The 24,595-nt window shown below is 52.1% G+C and overlaps 1 long non-coding RNA gene across 2 annotated transcripts; it reads left to right on the top strand.

Moving 5' to 3' along the window:
• Positions 1-16,154, top strand: LOC123942959. 2 transcript variants are annotated; one of them, XR_006818569.1, is made up of 5 exons: positions 5-379; positions 1,064-1,284; positions 13,014-13,084; positions 15,154-15,338; positions 15,676-16,154. It is a non-coding gene; the product is annotated as an uncharacterized LOC123942959 (long non-coding RNA). The 2 variants fall into 2 exon arrangements; XR_006818568.1 differs by having other exon boundaries at positions 1-379; positions 15,154-16,154.
• Positions 16,155-24,595: the final 8,441 nt, after the last annotated feature.

Below are 24,595 nucleotides of genomic sequence, written 5' to 3'. Positions count from 1 at the left end.
GGCGGGCGCTCACCCGCCAGGAGCTGGTTGCCCATCCCCCGACCCGCCAAGGGGGAGGGGGCACCCAGTGGCGCCGGGCTCGCCCGCGTCAGCTCGGGGCTCCGGCCTCCGAGTCCCTGCCCTGCGCAGGCAGGACCTTCTCCCTTCCCTGGCCTAAAGGCGCTCTTCGCCATCTGAGAAGGAAGCAACTGGGGGCACGGTGCTCGCGAGGTGGGGTGTGCGCCACGGACATCTTCGTCCCCCACTGTATCCCCGAGCTTGGGGTTAGAGCGGAGATGAGAGACTAGAGGAGAAAGGAAACGCCCTTGGGCTGATGCCCACGCCGGGAAAGCTCTCGCCGACTCTTCGTGGCGCAGGCATCTTGGTCCTCCTTTCGCAGGTGAGGAGTCCCAGGCTCAGCGGGGAGCTAACAAGGTCGCAGGAAATAAGGCGAAGGTTCTTTGGAGCCCAGATTGCAAGCGGGTCTAGGTGGCCCAGGTAGCCGCAGTCTCCCGCCTCTTCCCACTCGCCGGTGGCGGGAAGAGTCACCAGGGGCACCGTGGGCGGATGAGCAGATGAGCTGCCCCTGTGCCCTCCGCCTATTCAGGGCAAGAGCGTGACCCACCCCGCAGTGCCCTGCGCACGTGCTCGCCCCTCCCTTTGGAATGTCGCCTGCGCGCGCCTTTCCGCCCTGCTGTGCTCCTCCCCGTCCACCTTGCCCGCGCTTCGGGCTCCTCTGACCTCTACACGGGGCTCTGAGCATTTCATCAGGTCATTTTCCCCCCCTCCCCTCTTTCAGAAATTCTGGCCTTCCAGCAGGCTCTTACAGGCCCCCGGGCAGGTCCCGACCTGCCGCCCTTCTCTGACCTCGGAACAAGCGAGCAGCTTGCACGTTCACAGAATGTCACTCACCTCCTTGAAAGAGACTCCCGTGTGGTTGATGCTTTACAGATCGCTTTTAATAGTCAGATCACCCTGTATTGGTATTATTTATTTATTTCATGCAGAGGGCTTTAGGTACATTCTAGCGTTGAACTTTCAGAACAAAGTCCACCAAGTAGGTTTTATAATTACTCTTTTATAGATGAGCAAACTGAAGCTCGGAGGAGCCCATCCATTTCTTAATCCAGCGGTTATTAAAGCGGCCGTTTTTTGCCTGGCCTTGGGCGAGGCTCTGGAGACACAGCCACGAATGAGACACTCGCATCGCTTGCTTGGGTGGACCAACACAAGACTAGTGTGGCTCTGAGGGGAGGCCTGTCCTGATCTCGCAATTCAGGGGAGACTTCCCAGAGGAAGCGAGGGGTAAGCGAATGTCTAACTGATAGGCAGCCCTGCCTAAGAGTGTGGTGCCCAACAGAACCTCAGCCAGGAGAGGTCCACAGGGGTCGGGATGGGGGTCAGCGTGCAGGAGCCGCAGCACACTAGCCCCAGGGTCCCGCCAGCTCTGCCACATGAGTACAGTGTGGCCAACCCTCCTTCCTGGGCCTCTGTTTCTCCATGTGGAGGTGGAAAGCATCTGCCCCTATCTCTGTCTTTCTGGGAAGAAGCCAAGGAGGAAGAGCCCTCCCCTGCCCAAGGTTCTGGTTCTTTGGGGCAGGTCCACTTGCCAGAAGAGAGGGGCCTATTTCTGCCAAAGCTGCAGGAACGGGCCTTAGGGCTGGGCATGGAGCCCTGGTGATCTCATTGCCAGAGCAGGTGCAGGGGAGGGTTGGGGGGAGAGGGGGATGGTTTCTAAGTCAAGGTCACAACCTTTAGACACTGAACCTCCTCCGTCAAGGACTGTGTAGCTGGAGACCCAGGGGGCAGAGTTGTCTTCCTACGTGGTCTTTACAATGCCACCGGGGAGAGTTGGGCTGGGGCAGGTAGATCTGTGTGTCAGTTCTGATTCCCCGGGGGTACTTGCTGTGTGGCTGTGGCTGATTCACTTAAGCCACTGTGAGTCTCAGTTTCATCTTGAAAATGGAGGTAATGACAGTATTTACCCCTTAGAGGTATTTGGGGATCAAATGAGATAATGCATTTAAAATGCTGGGCATGGTAGACCTCGTGCTGCTGCTGCTGTTATTGTTCCTCTTATCCATGGACCCTGCAGGAGTCTCAGACCTGTTCTCAGCCCTGCCCCTCACCTGCGCCTCCCCCCCCCCCCAACCCTACCTCAGATTGCTTGGCTTCTCTAATCCTCACTTTTCCAAGACAAGATTAGAACCTGCAGCAGCGGTGAGGAACGGGCTGCAGAAATCTTCAGGATGGGTTAAGGGGGACGCTGCCAGAATGTCCTTGTGACCTATCTCTAGGGCCCTGCCTCGGCTGAGCAGCATGGAGACCAAGCCCAGACCCACTAGCCTTGCTGCCCTACCACCGTCCCCCCACCAGGCCCAGACCGGGGTCACCAAAGTTGACCCTAAGCTACACCCTGTCTGCTTTCCACTGGGCTTTCGTCCTTATCCCTCACAAGTGTGCACAGCTTCTCATCCCTCTCGTTACCTGCATCCTTCTTGCCCTGTTCTACTCACTGCCTTTGGGGAATGAGGGGCAAGGGGAGGGAGCATGAGCCCTTCCCTTTTCCTTCCTCTCTCTCTCTCTCTCTCTCTTTATTGCCATTGGTATATCCAGATGTGAACACAACATCTGGCAGGCAATAGGACCAGTCCCTGCCAAGAGCAGCACCTCCCCAGCCCTCACCCTGTGGTGATGTCACTGTTCTGTGTTTCCCCGGCAACCACAGGCTGGGAAGATGGAGAAGAGGAGAGCTGAGTAACCATGAGAGAGCCAATGAGAGGGGCCAGCTGTACCGGCTGATCCATGGTGCCATGAGGCGGGGCAAGGGGAGTGTGGGGAGGCCTACTCAGCATCTCCAGCTCTTCCCAGGACCCTCCCTGCCATCTGGATGCCTCCAATAGGGGTTCAGGGCCTAAGTCTGTGGATGCTGACTGCCCCCACCCCACTCCACCCCCTGTTCCCGCAACTGGGAATTTTTTCTTTGGATGGTAATGGTGGTGTGGCTCTCTGCCTTTCTTAACTTAAATCAAGTTCTTAACCCTTCTCTCCACACCTTCCACCCCCTCCCCTGGTGCATGATGGGTTCAGAAGCAGCATCTTTGGAAAGAAGCCTGGTTCTATGTCTCAAACCGAGTGAGTCTCACTCCAGAGCCCCTAAAGCTAGAGAGATAGAGATAGATTCCCTCACTCATTCAGTCATTCATCTCTTCATTCAATATTCCATATACTCATTCATTCATTCATTCATTCATTCAATAATCCATATACTCACCAGCCACTTACTAGCTAAAGACTAAGAGCCAGTCCCTTCCCCTTCCTCTCCTTTCCTCCCAAATAGAAAAAGGCCATCTACCCTCAGGGTTGGCACGAGGATTAAAAGAGGTAACCTAACGCACACAAATACTCAATGAAGGGTGAGTCCTTTCTCCCTCTGGGTCTCCCCAGGGCCGCTGTCCCAGAGATACACATGACCCAGCCAAGGCCCTATGAGACACTGAACCAATAGCAAAGTATCCAAGTCTGTCTCTGTCTCCTCACTTCATTCACTGAGTGCCTTTAGCGACCATAGAGAGGTTTCCACATCTCTCCCTTTCTCTCTCTTTAAATAATGCATCCATTTCACCCATCTTGGTTGAGCACCCCCTGTGCCCAGGCACTGTGCTGGGTGCAGTGGGGACCCAGAGGAGAGCCACGGCCCCCGCGCTCCCTGAGGTCACTGTGTAGGGGGATTGCAGCCACTGTGGCAGGAATGCAGTGTTCCTTCTGCCACTAGGAAATCACTTCCTCGTTCCCCAAGAGTTCTAGCTACTCCGAGGCTGAGGGAACAAATGATGGTAAAAGATAGGGATTTCCTCAACATCAGTTTTGCTTCTGAGAAGCTGGAGCCTCTGGGGCCTGCTGCCTGGAAGGAGAACAATGGCCCTCTCTGCCCCCAGGAGGAGAGGAGCCAGCTCAGAGTGGCGGAGCAGGCTCCTCTGCTTTCCCAGAAACCGGCTGTCCTCTCTTCTAGCAGAGTAAAGGCCAAACTCTTCCTCCTTGCTCCATCTGTTTCATTAGTTGAATTTATTACTGAAATCCTGTTCCAAGAATAGTGGCTGGCAGATAGTAGGTGTAAATGAATAAATAGTGAATGAATGAATGAATGAATGAATGAACTAGTATATGGGATATTGCATGAATGAATGAATGAGTATATGGACTACTGAACTGAGTAGATGAATGAGTGAATGAGGGAATCTATCTCCTCTCTAGTTTTAGGGGCTCTGGAGTGAGACTCACTTGGTTTCTGGTCCTGGGCCTTACTTACAGACCAGCTGTGTGACCTTGGGCAAGTCATTGCCTCTCTGAGTCGGTATTTCTTATCTGAAAAAAAGCACATCACAATACCTACCCGTGGGCCTCCCAAGGACTCTGAGAAGATAAGGTGGGATAAGCTTGGGAATGCAGTCTGAAGGCTCACTGTTTCTCTGCTCAGCCTCCCTCGGGGCAGGCGAGGCGCCTGATCCTCCACAGCCCCAGGCTCTGCCCGCCTCTCCAGCCTCTGCGCCCCTCCACGCTGCAGGCGCTCTGCCCTTCTGTATCTCAAACCGGTGCCTGTTTGGGTCTCGTGTTCACCTGGAGTACTCTTCCTCCTCAGCTGTTACTCCTCTAGTTACTCGTGCTCACTCTTCAGCTTAAGAAGCCCCATCCTCCCTATTAGAACACTGACCCTGTTTTCACGTGGTCCACTCGGCTCCAAGTCTGCCTTTCCTATTAACACTGGAAGCCCCGCGACGGCTGGGACCCAGTCGGTGTGGCCGTCTGCCATGTCCACAGAGCCTAGTACAGGGCCTGGCATGGATCTGGGGAGCAGACACATGGTCTCTCCAGAGCAAACAAAACCAGTTGTCCTTTTCAGAGTTCTCTGTTTAAAAATTCTGCCCCTGGCCTTCCTTCCCTATGACTCTTAACTTTTCTCCTGTTGAAGTATCCTGTCTAGTATCCTTTATCTCACTCCATCCCTGAGGATCAGGAGACTGGGTCATTTTCAGTGGGGGTAAGGCTCCAAGTGCTCCCAAGTGAGAACTGCCTTTCTGGGCACAGAGGTGTAGCTAGAATCTCAACTGTAGCGCTTGTTCTCTCTCTCAATCTCTTTTTAAAATTAACATATAATGGACTATTTGCTTCAGGGGTACAGGTCTGTGATTCATCAGTCTTACACAATTCACAGCACTCACCATAGCACGTAATACCTTCCCCAATGTCCATCACCCAGCCACCCCTCTCTCCCTCGCCTGTCCCCTCCAGCAACCTTCAGCTTGTTTCCTGAGACCAAGAGTTTCTTAAGGTTGTCTCCCTCTCTGCTTTCTTCTTGTTTCATTTTTCCCTCCCTTCCCCTATCATCCTCTGTCTTGTTTCTCAAATTCCTCAAATCAGTGAGATCATATGATAATTGTCTTTCTCTGATTGATTTATTTTGCTTAGCATAATACCCTCTAGTTCCATCCATGTTGTTGCATATGGCAAGATTGGGGGGGGGGGTTGATGGCTGCATAGTATTCCATTGTATATATATACACCACATCTTTATCCATTCATCTGTTGAGGGACATCTAGGCTCTTTCCCTAGTTTGGCTATTGTGGACATTGCTGCTATAAACATTCGGGTGCACGTGCTCCTTCGGATCACTACGTTTGTATCTTTAGGGTAAATACCCAGTAGTACGATTGCTGGGTCATAGGGTAGCTCTATTTTCAACTTTTTGAGGAACCTCCATACTGTTTTCCAGAGAGGTTGCACCAGCTTGCATTCCTGCCAACAGTGTAGGAGGGTTCCCCTTTCTCTACATCCTCACCAATATCTGTCCGTTTCCTGACTGGTTGATTTTAGCCATTCTGACTGGTGTGAGGTGGTATCTCATTGTGGTTTTAATTTGTATTTCCCAGGTGCTAAGTGATGTGGGGCACTTTTTCATGTGTCTTTTGGCCATTTGGATGTCTTCTTTGCAGAAATGTCTGTTCATGTCTTCTTCCCATTTCTTGATTGGATTGTTCTTTGGGTGCTGAGTTTGATAAGTTCTTTATAGATTTTTGGATACTAGCCCTCTATCTGATATGTCATTTGCAAAGATCTTCTCCCATTCTGTTGGTTGTCTTTTGGTTTTGTTGACTGTTTCCTTTGCTGTGCAAAAGCTTATCTTGATGAGGTCCCAATACTTCATTTTTGCCCTTGCTTCCCTTGCCTATGGTGATGTTTCTAGGAAGAAGTTGTTGGGGCTGAGGTCAAAGAGGTTGCTGCCTGTGTTCTCCTCAAGGATTCTGGTGGATTCCTGTCTCACATTTAGGTATTTCATCTATCTAGAGTCTATTTTTGTGTATGGTGTAAGGAAGTGGTGCAGTTTCATTCTTCTGCATATGGCTGTCCAATTTTCCCAACACTATTTGTTGAAGAGACTTTTTTTCACTCGACATTCTTTCCTGCTTTGTCGAAGATTAGTTGGCCATAGAGCTGAGGGTCCATTTCTGGGCTCTCTATTCTGTTCCATTGATCTGCGTGTCTGTTTTTGTGCCAGTACCATACTGTCTTGATGATGACAGCATTGTAATAGAGCTTGAAGTCTTGAATTGTGATGCCGCCAACTTTGTTTTTCTTTTTCAGCATTCCTCTGGTTATTTGGGGTCTTTTCTGGTTCCATATAAATTTTAGGATTATTTGTTCCAGTTCTTTGAAAAAAGTTGATGGTATTTTAATAGGGATTGCATTAAATATGTAGATTGCTCTAGGTAGCATAGACATTTTCACAATATTTGTTCTTCCAATCCATGAGCATGGAACATTTTTCCATTTCTTTGTGTCTTCCTGAATTTCTTTCATGAGTATTCTATAGTTTTCTGAGTAAGGTTCTTTGCCTCTTTGGTTAGGTTTATTCCTAGGTATCTTAGGTTTTGGGTGCAATTGTACATGGGATTGACCCCTTAATTTCTCTTTCTTCTGTCTTGATGTTGGTGTATAGAAATGCAACTGATTTCTGTGCATTGATTTTTTTTTTTTTTTTTTTTTTTCTGTGCATTGATTTTATATCCTGACACTTTACTGAATTCCTGTTAGAGTTCTAGCAGTTTTGGGGTGGAGTCTTTTGGGTTTTCCACATAAAGTATCATATCATCTGCAAAGAGTGAAAGTTTGATTTCTTCTTTGTTGATTCAGATGTCCTTTATTTCTTTTTGTTGTCTGATTGCTGAGGCTAGGACTTCTAGTACTATGTTGAATAGCAGTGTGATAGTGGACAGTCCTGTGATGTTCCTGACCTTAAGGGAAAAGCTCTCAACTGTAGGTCTCTCTATTTTTAAGTTGTTAGTAGTGTTTTTATTTTTATTTTTTTAAGTAAACTCTACCCCCAATGTGGGACTTGAGCTCATAACCCCAAGATCAAGAGTTGCATGGTCTATGACTGCACCAGCCAGGTGCTCCTACCGTAATTCTCTTTAGGGACAGCTCCATTCCCTGGAAGTAATCAAACCAGATCCCAGCCTTGGGGCTGCCCCTGGCTCCTTCCCCACTGCTCCTCTGTCAAATGAAAAATTTACCTCTGCAAAACTACAAATAATATTAGATTAAAATAATTAGGAAGGGAAACATAATGCTTGTAAAACAGCGCTTCACCCCACCCTGAGGTCGGGGGGGGGGGTGGTTCTTGTGCCACGTGACCTGGCACCAAACAGATGGTTCAGTGGTCACTCCCCAGAGCACACTTCATTCAGGAACAGTTTGCTCAAGATTCTGGAAAGATTCACACAGCTCCAGACCACCTGATGAGCCTGGTTGGTGTGGACAGGTGACCACTGTGTGTCCTTAGGTGAGGAGAGCTGGTTAGCAAGCCCTGGCAGGAGGCCTGGCAGAGAATGGATCTTGGACTCAGGAGGCTGGGGTCAGGTGTTTTCCAGAAAGCAAGTATACACAGACAAGGGTGTCAGTCTGGCTTTGGCTTCTTCTTTTTTGGGGTTGGCTGGGGCCATGGGGGACAGCATCTTTGGGCTCTGCAGTCAACAAAGACACCAGATAAGAAAAGGAAGGAGGAACTGGGTAGACTTGGGGATGACCAGGACTGGAGCCTATGGTGAGAGAGTGGGGGATGGGAAAACCAAGAGATTAGAAGGATGGGGCTAGGGTCAGTGGGGTTTGATGGTGGATGAACAATGGGATTGTTCAGTCCGGGGTAAGAAGAGCCCGGCATGGCATCAGGAGCCAAGGACTGGCTTATGCACGGTCACTCTCTCCACCTGATGAGTCATTGGATGAGCTGTCAGGAGCCAGGAGGAGGAGGAGGTGGAAAGACCACTGGCAGGGCAGTGGGGAGACCTAACACCAGCTGTGTGAACTTGACCTGTCCATCTCTCCATCCCTGTTTCCTTTTCTGTGCAATGGAGATAGTAATGTCTGCCTTGCGGGGCTGGAGGAAGGAGATCGTGGGGGGTAGGAGCCTTCATGTGCTGTGCGGCTTGGTGCAGGAAATGATTGCTGTCTCATGAAGTGCTGGCCCTGGGTTCTGCAACTTGTGGCCTTTAACGCTTCTAACTCTGACAGTAATCCAGTGATGCAGGAACTTTCAATTCCATCCCTTGTTTGCAGATGAGAGCCAGGACTTGGACCCAGGACCCTGGCCCTAGATCTTGTCCGGCCTACCACTATGCCACACTGCCCTTCCCCGAGGCAATCTTTGCCCTGTCTTGCTCTGTGACCTTGGCCAGTCTCTTCCTTTCAGTGACCTCAGCTCCATGGCAGGGGGTTGGGCCAGATGAGCCCTTTAGTCCTTCAAGCTCTGGCACTTGGTGGTTCAGGAAGGGAACTTCCAAGTGGGGAAGAGGGTGAGGTGGGGCAAGAACCAGGAGAGGACAGACTTTTCCAGCATCCCTGCTCCAATCCTGTCGCCTCCTTAGTGGGTAGGTTGGCAGGCTCCCCTTTGCCCTACAAGCTGTGGGGCCAAGGGAGCAGGTGATCCTCAGCCCTAGCCTGAAATACTCACTGGTCACTGAGGGTCACTGAAGTCTAAGTGCCAGGACTGTCCACTAACAGGCAAGGCCCATCTGCCTTGGCTAGCAGACCCCAGAGGTCAGTAGGGCTGCCTGAGTCATAGCCCTTGGTCTCCGCCCTCCCCTGCCACCTCCTCACTCAGGGTCAGTCTATCTGGGGACCAGGCCTGGTCTGGACCCAGGGATGTGGCTATTTCTAGATGCCCTCCCTGTCTCCTTGGCTTGGGCCTCCAGCCAGCTTAGGACATGCACACACATATATTCTCTCTCTTCCCCTTTCTCTCATTGAACTTGACTGCTACTGGCTTGGTTTCTGGACCCGTGCTGGGTACCAACAATCAGCAGACGGCCCAAACTTGGTTCCCACCCTTCAGAGAGAGGGGAGAGGTGGACGTGTCTACAGATGATAATACAGAAAGCCTCTCATTGTCCCACATGCAGACTGCCCATGGACCCGGGAAGGTCAGAGGAGGGAACCACCCACTCTGCCAGGATAGTGAGGAAAGGCTTCACACAGGAGGTACCCTTTGGACTGGGTCTTGAAGGTTACGTAGGAGTCTGCCAGGTGTGGGGTGAGAAACTGGTGAGGCAGAGGAAGAAGAGACAGTTAAGGAAGGATGAGCTTTTCCTGGTGACTGATCTGGAACGAAGGCAGAGGATAAAAATGCCAAGTGCTAAGGTGGGAAGGTAGTTTCAAGCCAGACAGGAAAATGCCTTGCCTACCATCAAGGAGGCTGGCCTTTCTTCCAAAGGCCGTGGGGAGTCATCGAGGGCTTGAGCAGGGGAGCATGAGGACCTGACTCAGATTATGCTAAGAGTTCTTGGTTGTTGTGTGGGGGCTGGACTGGACACTGGTCAGTTAGGAGGCTGTGGCAGCCGTCCCAGGCTCCCCCATGCCAGCAGCCAGCAGGTGGGGGTCAGGGGGTTGAACACACCTCTCCTAATTAAAGGCATGACCTGGAAGCCAGACACATCTCCTCTCTTGGCCAGAAATTAGGCACTGGACCACATCTAGCTACAAGCAAGACGGGGAAACATGGTCATTACTCTGGCCGGCCTGCAAGTCTGGAAGAAAGCGAGGACGGCCATCAGGGGATGGGAGGTCCCTGACACCGTGGTTATAAGTCTCTTTCTGAAATCGGGTTTCCTGAGCTGAAGCCCCCCCTTACCCCTTACCTGCTTCGTGGGCATGTTACGTACCCTCTCTGTGCCTCTGCCGCCGGCTTGAGGTTCCGTGAGTTCATGTGCCCAGTCTTAGAGTAGAGCCTGGCACGTAGTGAGGTCGAGCTGTCTTTAGGTTCTGAGAAAAGGGGATGTTCTGGGGACAGGTTCTGCCCAAGTCCCCTGGTGGAGCCCAGATACTGAGGCTGATGTATGGCTGGGGCAGCTGGGACTCTCCAGCCCTGGAGACTGGGGCAGGGGTCTGGTTCAGCGGAGGCACGGGATGCTGGGAGCATGGAGGTCCTGGGAAAAGCAAGGTTGACTTCGGAGGGAATTCAAGAACAGATGGCCCAAGAAGAGATACCCCTTGGACTAAGAATTTGCAGAGGCAGCCCAGCCCAGAGCTCCTCACAGGACAATGGGAGACATGGGGCACCTGGGTGGCTCAGTGGGTTAAAGCCTTTGCCCTCGGCTCAGGTCATGATCCCAGGGTCCTGGGATCGAGCCCCACATCGGGCTCTCTGCTCCACAGGGAGCCTGCTTCCTCCTCTCTCTCTGTCTGCCTCTCTGCCTAGTTGTGATTTCTCTCTGTCAAATAAATAAAATAAAAAAAAAAAAAAAAAAAGGACAATGGGAGACAGTGGTTATCTTGGGGTCAAGGGCGATTGAAGCAGGGCTCAGACTGATCGCTGCTCTGTGGTCCCGGGCCTCCAGCCGCCATCACCCCACTCTAGGCCAGGGTCTTCCCACCCAGAAGTGGGGGATCCCTTATCCCTGCTTCCTGCCACATGGCTTTGGAGATTAGGCTTCAGTTCTAGCTCTGAAATTGGGCTGCCTTTGCAGGGCTGATTGGCCAGGAGGGGTGGGTCGTGGAAGGTGACCATGGGGACCCCTCCCAGGAAGGCGGAGCATTGTAGCTCTGTCCTGCTGAGCCGCTTGCCTGTCCTACCTTCTCCCTCCTTTGGCCTGTGCTCCTCTTCCCGGGCCCCTGTGAGCATAAAACAGGGTGGGACCAGAGAGCTAATGTTGGGGGGGGGGGGGTGCTGGCAAAAAACCCAGAAGGGTTTGGGGGATGGACAGAGCAAGCTCAGGGGAAAGAGGGAGTGATAATATCAGATTGAGGGAAGATGCAGAGTCTAAAGTGAGAGGCGAGGTGTCTAGAGCTCGCCCAGGAGGGACCCGTTCTCATTCTCTGCACAGTGAGGCCCGGAGGGGGACCTTGCTGAGGGCAGGCTCTGTGCCTTAGGCATTTCTCTGTCCCTTCACAGGGCAGCACCTAGGTGCCCTCCCCCCCAAAACTCCAGACTGAGCCCCCAGCCTCGGGCCTACATGAAGCAATCACCCCAGGTCTTACTTAGGGGAAGATGTGAAAGGCAGCCTTGCAGGGATGGAGATGCAGCTGGGCCCCAGGCAAGGCTCCCTCATTACACTACCTTGCTCTGTGCCTGGGAAAAATTACCTGCCCTCTGAGTAATAAGGGGGTGAGGGGTGAGGGGCGGGCAGGCCAGTGAACTACTTTTACACCAGAAAGTCCAGTCTTCAAGCAGACTTTTAGAGGATGTCCAGGAGATTAAAAATAAAAAAAAATTGAGAGGGAGCCTGTTGTACAAGGGGGAGTTGAGAGGGGCCCGGCCCCTGCCCGTGTGGACTTGGCAGGGCCCGTGTGAAGAGTGTCAGGCAGATCTCTGGGCCTCAGTGGGCCCCGCTGCCCCCCTCCGCCTGCTGTAGCTGCAGCCTGGGGGAGGGGGTAGAAGAGGGGTGGAGTGGTGGGCACTGGTGTTTAGCAGCTGAGCACACAGCGGGCAGAGCCCCACCCCAGGTTGCCCTTCTCTCCCTGGGGGCTGGCATTACCCACGAACCCACCTTGGGTCCCTACACTGGAGGGAGCGTCCCCAGAGAGAGCCCTCAGTTGCCAGGCTTGGAAGTGCTGAGGAGAGGAAAAATGAGGGGGAACCGTGAGACTCGGGGTCATGAAGCTTCTGGTGCCACCTGGCTAAGTGATCTGGAGCAGCCTCTGTACCTGCCCGGGTCTCAGTTTCCCCATCTGTATGAGGAGGGATGAGAGCAATGATGCGGATATCCTCAGATCCGTTCTCATTTGTAGCCGGAGGGAAGATGGGGGCTGGTGGAGACAGGGCTGTGGGTGCTGAGCTTCCCAAGAAAGCAGAGAGTTGCTTGTAGTTCAGGGGCAGTGATGGTGGTCGCAGCGTCCAAGGCGTGGAGGTTCGGTGGGGGGCAGGGTCAGCAGGATGACAGTCTGAGCTCGAGCTCTGCTGCTGAGTTGGTGTGAGTTGTCCCCTCTCAGGGCTGCACTATCTCCATTGGTCTGAGTGGACCAGATACTCCCAGATCTAGGAGTCCCGGACTGGAGTCAGAGACCGGGAAGGGGTCTGGAACAGCCGCCCGGGCCAGGGTCCCATTGTGTGGAGCTAGGCGTGGCCATCACAGTCAAGGCAGGTACTGAGGGTAAGGCGGGATGCAAGTGCAGAGGGGAACTTAGGGGTTACGACTTCTTTGGTTTACAGATGGGGAAACTGAAGCCAAGAAGGGCAACCAGATGTCCGAAGTCCCAGAATGGGTTGGGGGCAGAGCTGGGGCCAGAAGCGGGACTCATGACTACCTGTTTCAGCTTTGCCTCGCAGGAAGCCCTGATCAGGAGGTGCAGGGACTAGCTTTGTCTGGGAAGTGGGAGACAGACACCTTCCTGGCCCTGGGGTGGGGGAGGGCAGAGATGTCTCCATGACGCCTGCTGGAGATTGTGGTGCGCCGCGCCAACCTAGCCAGATGGGTTCCCCTTCCTCTCCTCTTCCTGCCCTCTCCCCAGGACTGGTGATTTTGTTATTCTTCCCATCTTTCCACAGGCGCAGGGCTAGGAAGCTGTGCGGCATTCGGATTTTGCAGAGACAGTGGGGTCCTGGAGTGAACGTGTGAGGTTAGGCTGGCGGACGGAGGGAGGACCTGAGGTTGGAGGCTTTCCCTGGTGTCTTGGGTGGGGGTGGGATAGCATTCTGGTCCCCAAGTCCAGAGGAGGACACACCCCAGACGTGCTCATGCAAGCACACACTTACATACATACACATAAAACCCCATGTGCCCTCCTGGACACCCAGACACATACACACATACACCCTACCCGTCATTGGTTAGATAATTGGCAGGCCCACTGCAAAGTGAAAATATGGGCCCCTTGTTAAGAAAAAAACTAAGAGGGGGGAGCCTGGGTGGCTCAGTGGGTTAAGCCGCTGCCTTCGGCTCAGGTCATGATCTCAGGGTCCTGGGACCGAGTCCCGCATCGGGCTCTCTGCTCAGTAGGGAGCCTGCTTCCCGCGCCCCCCGCGCCTGCCTCTCTGCCTACTTGTGATCTCTCTCTCTCTCTGTCAAATAAATAAATAAAATACTTAAAAAAAAAAAAAAAGAAAGAAAAAACCTAAGAGGGGCACCTGGGTGGGTCAGTGTGTTAAAGCCTCTGCCTTCGGCTCAGGTCATGATCCCAGGGTCCTGGGATTGAGCCCCACATCGGGCTCTCTGCTCAACAGGGAGCCTGCTTTCCCCCTCTTCCCCCCGCCTGCCTCTCTGCCTATTTGTGATATCTGTCTGTCAAATAAATAAATAAAATCTTAAAAAAAAAAAAGGAAAAAATTAAGAATTTCAAGACGATGACATCGGAGCCTTAAACCAAGAGCAGAGCCTTTCTGGGCAGAGGGCATATCAGGCTACACATCCCTGAAGTTGGTCCCGTCCCCAGCACATTCAAACCACTCCCTCAGGGACCCACAGTCCTACAGACATCCGGCCAGAGACACACAGACAGACATTCCCACCCCAGCACGCCACTGTCCCAGCCTATGTTCTGCTGGAGACTTTCACTGAGCCGGAGCCTGTCCCAGCTGGCCCCACCCCTAGGCCCTTACACTCACCCCTTGTCTGGGCTGCTGGCTCTCTCCTGCCCTTTACCCCACACAGCTCCTCCCCCTACACGCACCAGCCTGTCTGCCGGCTTGGGAGCGGATGACAGAGAGGACGGTGCTGCCTGTCCAGCCGCTCTGCGTGCCTGTCTGCAGGGGTGCAGCAGAGAGTAAATGCTAATAATAACCGTATAATAATAATAATATTTGAGATATGAACCTTTACCATGTGCCTGGCACTGTTCTGACACTATAAATACAAACTCATTCAGTCCTCACAACCATATGTGGTAGGGACAGTGATTTTTCTCCCTTGGACAAATGAGGAAACTGAGGCACACTAGAGTTGTCCGTTGTCTGACATCTCACTAGAAGGGAAGTCGGGATTTGAACCCAGGCCCACGGCTCCAAAGAGCCTGTTTCGTGGGTTGTTGCCGTGGTTCTGTCTGTACCAGGAGTGTGTCAGCCCTGGAGAACCGGTGGTTCTGGGGCCATCCCAGGGAGCTCAGGGCGTCTTGCGAAATGAAGGAGAGATGTGATTATGCTGCAGCATCACGTTGACCGGGATCTACAGGCCACCCTGGGAGCCGAAGGATGGTCACCAGACTGCAGAAACAGAGTGTCTTCTATTACATCTCAGTATTTAGTAGATGTCTCAGGGGGAGACCTACACCTGTGTTGCCTCTTTACAGACAAAAATGGTCAATTTATCTTAGAGAAAGAGGCGGGGGAGGGAGAGAGAGAGAACCTCAAGCTGACCCCGTGCTGAGCTTGGAGCCTCCACTGGGGGCTGGGCCCCAGGACCCCGACATCGGGACCTGAGCTGAAACCCAGAGTGGGAGTCTTAACCGACAGAGCCACCCAGGTGCCCCAGTGACGTAAGTAAGGCATTTTCAGTGACAGCAGGGTAGGCGGTAGGAGAGTGGACAGGGCACGGGGTGGCCTGTTATCCAGAGGACTTCCTCCCTGACGGGAATGAAGAGAAATCCGCCCAGCCGGGGAGTCCTGGGCATCCGCCTGGCCTCACAGGTGATCTCCTCCGATACCCGAGCTGCAGAGCGCCACCCAGTTCATGCCCCACCCTCCTCCTCCCCAGAGTTGCCCCTCCTGCGTGGCACTGCCCGCTGAGGCCAGGCTGCCTCCTATGACCCCGATACTCCACGCTGATGGCCACGACGGATTGGTCCAGGAGTGCCTACCTGATCCCGGCGGGCCAATCAGATCCTTCGCGGTTTATGAATCGGCACAGCTGGCTGGAGCCAGCCCCTGACTGAAGAACAGGTAAACTTGTTGACTGTAAAGCAAACGCCTCTACCCTCCCTTCGGTTTGCACAGAAGAGAAGAATCAGGAAGCTGTGGACCGGCGAGGGTAGGGTGGGGAGGAGCGATGAGGCTTTGCAGAGCTCTGGCCCTCTGCCTCCCCTACATGGACACTGGGTAATTCCTGCTTTGTTTCAATGAGCCTGAGAAACTGCTGTTCCTTGTAGTCAAATGGCCTTATTTAAGGTACTTAAGTTGGGAAACGTAAGAAGAAAAAGTAGCACAAAGCCCCTGAATGGGTTGATTTTACTGTCATCGTTTTTTACGGTCATTTTTACTGTCATCTGGGACCCCACAGTCCCAGAGCCACCTGTGTTGGGGGCGTGTCCACAATGGGAGCCCGAAGTCATCGGTCTCTTCGTCTGGAAATTACTTCCCCGAGTACCTACAACGCTTCTTCCCCAAAAAGAAATCCACTTTGAGAAGGACTTGACTAAATTTGGATTTGGATGTGTTTAGTGGTGTGCTGGCGAACATTTGACAAGCAGTTCTGCGGAAATCCAAAGGCATGCGTTCTGTATGCATGTACGTTGAGTGTAAATGTCACTGATAGTAAAGGATGTGTAGCACACAATTTACAAACTACGACACGCTGCATGAACTCTGGGCTATAAATTCCACATGGTCCACTGATTTCACAGAATGATTTTGTCAGTTGTTGCCAAAGTCTTGTGTCTCTGGTCCATCGATGGTTGCAACTTAATCAAAATTTGGGGAGGGGGGTTGTATTTCAGCCTACTAATTCTACTCCCAATAAATTCTTGTTATTAAATCTGATGCGTGAGCTACTGTTACACTTTATCTCCCTCTCCTATGAATGTATTCATTGATCTGAAACCGCTTTGAGCCGTCAGCCCTTCAGTATCATCTGTGCCGTTAACATTTTGTGCATCACTTTCTTTTGTCTAGAAAGTCAAGACAGCAAGTTGAGCCCTGAAGTGCAGTGTTTACCAATTCCCCGGTGGTAAATAGTCCCGCTTTGGCCAATTTCAAGTTGCTGATGTGATATCACCAAAACAGAGCTGGGAAACACTCCGTTAGGTCAAACTTCCCTTAGATACCATGGCCAGTGGACACTTCAAGAGACTAGATAGTGGTAAAATGTAAAATCATGAGGAAGTGAGGAGTTTTGAGCATTATTTTTATTTTAATAAAATGTATTTGATTGTAAATGTAGGTAATTTAAAATCCTAACAGTGACCGTCCAACAAACCAGTTCACAAAATTCCTGAATTTTAAGACAGTTCCCCCACCCTGCAGACCGGTCTCCACCCAAAGGCATTCCACGGACTCTGTCAACAAGAGAGACTCCATGGCTGGAGGGACCATAGTGAGGCCATTTGCACTGGGAAAGTCCAAGCTGGTTTGTGTCTTGGAGCAGAGGAAGAAACTTGAAGAGATTTAAGGGTAAATTTTAGGGCAGGACACACCATCCACATGGCTGGTCCATTATGGCCATTTTCATTCCTCCATGCTGAAATGTGAGATGATATTTTAAAATATATTTTTATTTATTTTTCTTAAAGATTTTATTCGGCAGAGAGAGAACACAAGTAGGGGGAGAGGCAGGCAGAGGGAGAAGCAGGCTGCCCGCTGAGCAGGGATCCTGACATGGAGTTCGAACCCAGGATCCTGGGATCATGACCTGAGCCGAAGGCAGACCCTCAACCAACTGAACCACCCAGGCATCCCAATTGTCTGTTTTTGAAGATTTTATTTATTTATTTGAGAGAGAGACAGTGAGAGAGAGCAGAGCGAGGAGAAGGTCAGAGGGAGAAGCAGACTCCCCGTGGAGCTGGGAGCCCGATGCGGGACTCGATCCTGGGACTCCGGGATCATGACCTGAGCCGAAGGCAGTTGTCCAACCAACTGAGCCACCCAGGCGTCCCGTCGGTTTTTATTAGTATGTGTTCAATGGATATCTCTGACCCTTGGCTTCTGCCCATCTCCGCACCCCACCCTGTGTCTCAAACTCACCCCGCTCATCATGATCGATAGTTGCCGGTTCTCAGCCCAGACGCCCAGAGGAACAGCCTTGCTTGTTGGTTAGGTGTTTCTGCCCACATCACAACTCGCTGGCCCTCCTCCCCAGGGAAAGGCAAGCTAGCCCCAAGTTTGGTATCTTTGCACAAGCCCATGTGGCAGGAGGGATTATTTAATTTTTTTTTAAGATTTTATTTATTCACTCGACACACAGAGATCACAAGTAGGCAGAAAGGCAGGCAGAGAGAGAGGAGGAAGCAGGCTCCCTGCTGAACAGAGAGCAGCAGGGGCTGGATCCCAGGACCCTGAAACCATAACCTGACCTGAAGGCAGAGGCTCAACCCACCGAGCCACCCAGGCACCCCAGGAATTGTTTAACTTTAAAAGAATGTTTAATTTTAAAAGAATGCAGTGGTGGGATGCCTGGGTGGCTCAGTGGGTTAAGGATCTGCCTTCAGCTCAGGTCATGATCTCGGGGTCTTGAGATCGAGTCCTGCATGGGGCTCCTTGCTCAGCCGGGAGTCTGCTTCTCCTTCTCCTTCTGCCGCTTCCCTGCTTGTGCACTTGCTCACGCTCTCTGACAAATAAATAAAGCCCTAAAAAAATAATAAAAGAATGCAGTGCCTGTTATACTCCTCTCCATTCTTCAAAACCCCACTCATGTTACCCCTGTCCTGCCATCTCCTCTCCCAACAGCGCTGTGGCCGGGACTTGTCTGTATTCCTCCTGTTACCTGTTCAGACAAGAAGGTGAATGTTTGCTTACTGATCAGTGCCCTTGACTAGGCTGTGCATTTTTTCTTAAGGGCAAGGACTGTGTCGATGTTGTATGTTACTCTGTGGACAGTGTCTAGTGCAGGGTCTGGCACTGAGTATTTTCTCAATAAATAAGTCAAATTAAAAAACAAACCGGAATATATATTCAATGCCATGCGGACTCCTATTTATCCAGGGAGAAATGATCTGGACTCAGTCCTTCCCTCAAGGAAGCTCCCCTTGAGGCCCCTTCTACCTCCTCTTTATCTCCCTAAAGACATATTTTGCACTTGGGCCCCGAATATCAGAACCAGAGGGGTCCTGAGGCCATTATAAGGTCCAGAGAAGGGCAGGGAGTTGCCTAAACTCACACAACTCTTTCCTAGGGTGGAAACCAAAAACCTCCCATCTCCCAGATCAGGATTCCCTTCTTAGAGGTAGGGAAAATAGGCCTGGAGACAGGAATGTGAGCACAGACTCAGAGCAAGTGAAGGGCAGAACCAGGGTCCGAGAATTCTCCTGGCCTACCCAGACCTCTCTGGGACTGTCCTCCTCCTCTTGGGACCTGGAAATGAAACTTGAGGGTGTCCCCTCCATGCACTCAGGGTGAAGAGAGGCAATTCTGGGGGTCCTGGTTTTAGAACTGACAGGCGCACGCACCAGTTTGTCCACCAGAGGGCGCTACAGAGCGGTCTGCTCACTGAGCCTGGAGCGGTGGTTCCTCTGTACTGGGGCCTTCGGGCACAGTGGAAGTCCTGGGAGGAGAGGGACTTACCAAGGTCATCCTGAGAGTCAAAGACAGAAATGGCACTTGTCCCGGGCCTCCTGACACCAGAGGTGTCAGGACGTGGCCTGGGGGTGGGTCTTTGGCCCTCAGAAGCCCCTCCTGGGCTGGGCTGAGCAACACCCTCGGCTGGGATGGCATCCCACCTCTCCCTGGCATGCTGACCAGGGCTAAGCCACACCCTGCCTCGTCCGTGCTGTGCCCAATGACGTGCCCCACTCCTATCAGCCCTGGTCTGTGGTGTAGGGGACACGGGCCCTCTGCATGTCTGCTTTGTCTGCAGGGAGGACAGGGTGGGCCTGGGGTTAGACCCGGTGGGCGGCAGGCAGACCAGCTACTCGGCCTCAGTTCAGGCCACCCATCTCTTTGTGTCTCTGCTTCCTGAACTATAGAGATCATAGTAGTTCTTTTTGTGGCTTTTTAAAAAAAGGTTTTATTTAAATTCAAACTGGTTAACATGTAGGGGTTATGGTGACTCTTATCTCAGAGTTGGTGGAAGGATTAAAAGAGAGGCACGTCCTCGGGAGCTTTTTATCACGACTGAAAGCTGCACTAGCGTCCTGGGACGGGAGCGAAACCACTTCCGTCTCACCGGTGACACCCAAAGCACAGAGACATCCACGGTGAGCAACGGTAATGCGATGTCCTGCTGGATGCCAGGTATGAAGGGCAGCCGCCACCCAAGGGGTAGCAAATAGAACTTTCTGTTTCCTCAGTGAGTTCTGTCTAAGTTGGGGTGGGAGAGGAACTCACGCAGAGCTGAGGCATGGGTGAGCCCTTGTGTTCCCCAGTCCTGCGTCTACACAGGTCACCTGGGTGACATGGATATCCCTTTTGCTTTGAATGGCTGATGTCTCTCTGCACTTCTAGGTTGTATGGGAGGACACAAGGGTCGTTCTGCTGAGCTGGGGGTGTTGTGCTGTGGCCTGGGGTCATTCTGGCAGGTCCCCCCTCTGGAGTCTGGCAGCCCTCCACGGGGCCACTGATGTCTCTGTCCTGTACCTAATTCAGCCTTCTTCCTCTTCCTCCCTGGGGAGGCCTCCTGCCTGCCTCACTGACTACCTGCTTGCAGCCGGAGGGGTAGCTTAGGAAAAGGGCAAAATACCAGGAGAGAAAGAAACTGATGGGTTACATCAGAACATTTTTCTGGGGCACCTTTTACAGGTACCAAGCACAGTTCAGGCCCTGGGGTTGCAGCCATGGGCAAGCAGACCCGGTGCCTTCTCTCAAGGGGAGTTGCAGGGGCCAGGCGTTGACGGTCATAATGGCTGTGATTTATGGAGCCCTACTATGTGCCCTTATGTCCCATTTACTCCTTCCAACAACACAGTGATGTAAGTGCTCTAGGTATCCCCACTTCGCAGGTGAGGACATGGAGGCACAGAGAGGTTTGGTAACTTGCGCAAGCCTGGAGATAATAGGGGTAGGATGCTGGCCCAGGCAGTCTGAAACTTTAACAAGGTCATGAGGCCAAGAGGGCCTGGCTATGCGTCCAGCTGGGGAGGACGCTTACAGTTTCCCTGGTGAGGAGGTGGTGTTTGAGCAGAGACCTGCCTAATGATAAGGAACGGCCGTGCTAGAGCTGAGGGACCAGCATCGCAGGCAGGGAACAGCAAGTGCAAAGGCCCTGGAATGAGAATGGGCATGACTTCTCCAGCTCATTGGAAAGAAAGCCCCTGTGGCCAGGAGGAAGGGAATGAGAGAGGGTGGTGGGAGGTGGAGAGGAGTGGAGGGACCCAGATTGGCAGTATAAAACCCCTTGAGGGTTTGCAGCCAGGCAGGGCCAAGCCCTAGGCCCATAAATCCCAAGAGGTCATTATTTCTCCTCCTGGCAGCTGGGTACCCACAGCTGGGGCCTCTTCCAACCTCTTACTTGTTCTGGGGTGCTGGTGACCACCAGTTTCCGGGGGAAGGGGGCCAAGGTGGGGCTTGAGGCCTATAGAAGCCTTTTTACTCGTGGGGTGTGGGCAAGGGGTGCTGACTCCTGAGTTGGAGGCCCTGAGGTCTGGCCCAGTGCTGGCAAAGGCATTTTGATTGGAGTCATGAAGATCGCCCAGGCTTGAAGGCCTGGCCCTGAGCCAAGCTGTCCCATTGGCTCCCCTCAACTTCCTGGACCGATTTCTCCTATGCCCCAGTGACAGGAGAGGCCCCTGTGAGGGCTCTAATTAACACTTCCTCTTCTGGATTCCAGGGCTTTCTCTCCGCCCACTGACAGGGAAACAGCTCCTTCCAGAGAACAGGTATTACCTCTACCCCTCCCACTTCCCCTAACTCCTGGGGGTTCAGCTGAGGTTAACAAAACCACATTTCTTGGGTCATCTGGTTCTTCCCGTGGGTAATTTTCACGCATGGGTGCCTTTCTCATGCTGTTCCCTTAGAATGCTTGGAATGCCCTTTCCACTCCTGTTTGCAGTGAAAATGCCTCCTGGGGCACCTGGGTGGCTCAGTCATTAAGCATCTGCCTTCGGCTTAGGTCATGATCCCAGGGTGCTGGGATCGAGCCCCACATCGGGCTCCCTGCTCGGCAGGAGCCTGCTTCTCCCTCTCCCACTGCCCCCTGCTTCTGTTCCCTCTCTCACTGTGTCTCTCTCTGTCAAATAAATAATAAATGAAAATGCCTCCTACTTTATTCTACAAGGTGTAACAGACTAATTCTTTTTTTTTTCTTTTTCCTTTCTCTCCCCCTTTCTTCCTTCCATCCTCCCTCCCTCCCTCCCTCCCTTTCTATCCATTCATTCATTTCATTCATACATCGTGGGCATCCATTCATTCGGTTCTGCCAAGCACTGAGGGCACAGAGAGGGTAGGACAGACCCTGAGGTCAAGGAGTGTAATTATCCTGGGGCACCTGGCTGACTCAGTCAGATGATGTGCGACTCTTGATCTTGGGGTCGAGAGTTTGAGCCCCACGTTGGGTGTAGAGATTACTTAAATAAATACTTTTTAAAAAAAATTTGACAGAGAGGGAGAGATCACAAGTAGGCAGAGAGGCAGGCAGAGAGAGAGGGGGAAGCAGGCTCCCCGTCAAGCAGAGAGCCCGATGTGGGGCTCTATCCCAGGACCCTGAGATCACGACCTGAGCCGAAGGCAGAGGCTTAACCCACTGAGCCACCCAGGCACCCCAATAATTTTTTTAATTTTTACCTATTTATTTAGTTTAAAAGATTTTATTTATTTATTTGACAGACAGAAATCACAAGCAGGCAGAGGCAGGCAGAGAGAGGAGGAAGCAGGCTCCCTGCTGAGCAGAGAGCCCGATGCGGGGCTCGATCCCAGGACCCTGGGATCATGACCTGAGCTGAAGGCAGAGGCCTTAACCCACTGAGCCACCCAGTTGCCCCCCAATAATTTTTTTTTAAGGAGTCTATTATCCTGTGCAAGAGGCAGAAGGCAAACAAGTGGGACCAGCTATAGAGTTGGCGGGTGTCAGTACAAATAAAAATGTAAGATCCCGGGGCACCTGGGGGGCTCAGTCAGTTAAGTGCCTGACTCTTGATTTCGGCTCAGGTCACGATCTTGGGGTCCTGAGATCGAGCTCTGACTCGGGTTTTACGCTCAGCGAGGAGTCTGCTTGAAATTCTCTTTCTCTCTCCCACTCTGCTCCTCTCCCCCCATCCCCAAATAAAGAAATCTTAAGTAAGAATGTGAGATCCCTTGTTTAAAAATTATGAAGAATTTCAAAACAGGGCAACTGGGTGGCGCAGTCGGTTAGCCATCTGACCCTTGGTTTCAGCTCAGGTCATGATCTCAGGGTCTTGGGATCGAGCCTCGGCTCAGGCTCGGCTCAGGCTCGGCGCTCCGTGCGGAGTCAGCTTGAGATTCTCACTCCCTCTCCCTCTATCCCTCCTGCTTGCGCTCTCCCTCTCTCTCAAATAAATAGATAAATCTTGGGGTGCCTGGGTGGCTCAGTGGGTTAAAGCCTCTGCCTTCGGCTCAGGTCATGATCCCAGGGTCCTGGGATCGAGCCCCGCGTCGGGTTCTCTGCTCAGCGGGGAGCCTGCTTCCTCCTCTCTCTCTCTGCCTGCCTCTCTGCCTACTTGAAATCTCTGTCTGTCAAATAAATAAATAAAATCTTTAAAAAGAAATAGATAAATCTTAAAAAAAGAAAAGAATTTTAAAACAGTGAAGGCAGAGCATTCAGTCAGTGGAGGGGTGCTTCCTGACGGTAGGACCCTTCTGCAGAGGTCACGTGCCCGTGGAGCTGGCCCTGTGTGGCGGCCGGTGAACCTGGGAGTCACACAGAACAAGGTGACATCCACAAATAGCCAAAAGCAGGAAGAGAGGGGTTGACAGGCTCTGTTCTGTTCAGTCATTCCTTCCTTCCCCACTAGAACGTAAGCTCTTTAAGGTCAAGGGGTTTTGTCTCTTTTGGTCACGGTGTACTCGCAGGGCCCGGGACTGTGTCTGGCACTCACTCCATTGATGTCTGATGAGGGGACCTGGGTGCCTGGTGCCTGGGTGTCTCAGTTCCACTTTCCTGGAGCTTAACCTGCCCCAGGGACGGTGTCCCCGGCAGAACCACAATACGCTAGTGAGCAGATGAGGGACTAGGAGAATTTCAGATATGAAAGCATCATGATGTGGTTGGAGAGCTCATTCAGCCTCAGGGTCCCCAGGAGCCTCGCCAAGACAGTGACTTCTGAGTGACTGATGCGCGCTGATGAGCCACTCTCTGTGCTGGTCAGAAATCATCGTAAGGGCAGGGAGAGGTGTGCACGGTGGCATGTGAAGGGTGGGACGCAAGCTGTTTATGTAGTGTGAACCCAGATGGTGTTCAGAAAGTGTCTAAGAATTAAAATAGATCAGAATAAGATATGTATATATTTTTGTAGCTTTTCTTTTTTAGAGGGAGCGTGAGTTGATGGGGGAGAGTCAGAGGGAGAGGGAAACAGAGTCTCAAGCAGCCTGGGCTCTGAACAAGGAGCCTGATATGGAGCTTGATCCCATGACCCTGAGATCATGACCTGAGTTGAAGTTAAGAGCCCAACACTCAACCGGCTGCATCCCCCAGGTGCCCCAGATGTGTGGATATTTTTAAGTCATCTCTATGTCCAATGCGGGGCTCGAACTCACGACCTGGAGATCCAAAAGCTGCATGTTCCACTGACTGAGGCAGCCAGGCGCGCCTAGAAGAAGATACACTAAAGCACGTAGAGGGTGGGAATCCACCAGCGATTTCTTTTTATTTTTTTTTTATTATTATTATTTTTTAATATTTTATTTATTTATTTGACAGAGAGAGATTACAAGTAGATAGAGAGGCAGGCAGAGAGAGAGAGAGAGAGAGGGAAGCAGGCTCCCTGCTGAGCAGAGAGCCCGATGTGGGACTTGATCCCAGGACCCTGAGATCATGACCTGAGCCGAAGGCAGCGGCTTAACCCACTGAGCCACCCAGGCGCCCTTCTTTTTATTTTTTAAGCTTTCCCATATTTTCCCAGTTTCCTAAGATTCATGTACTCCACCTGCTCAGTGTCCCCCAGATACACACGTGGCAAACTGGACAGATGAAGTCCCTGCTCTCAGGGGACAGGTATGATTTTACAATTGGGAGAAATGAAACCCTGAGTAAAGTGGAAAAGTTATTTTTTAAACCAACGAATAAAATTATGCAGGTGGGTATGCCAGGGAACCTTTTGGAAGCTTGGAGTCCTGTTAGGAGGCTGCCAGGCTGAGCAGGGTATGGGGGCTGGGCTTCC

Source organism: Meles meles, chromosome 1, assembly GCF_922984935.1.
Source record: "Meles meles chromosome 1, mMelMel3.1 paternal haplotype, whole genome shotgun sequence".
Taxonomy (NCBI): domain Eukaryota; kingdom Metazoa; phylum Chordata; class Mammalia; order Carnivora; family Mustelidae; genus Meles; species Meles meles.
Note: the sequence above shows the minus strand (reverse complement) of the source record. Positions and strands in the feature narration are given on the sequence as shown.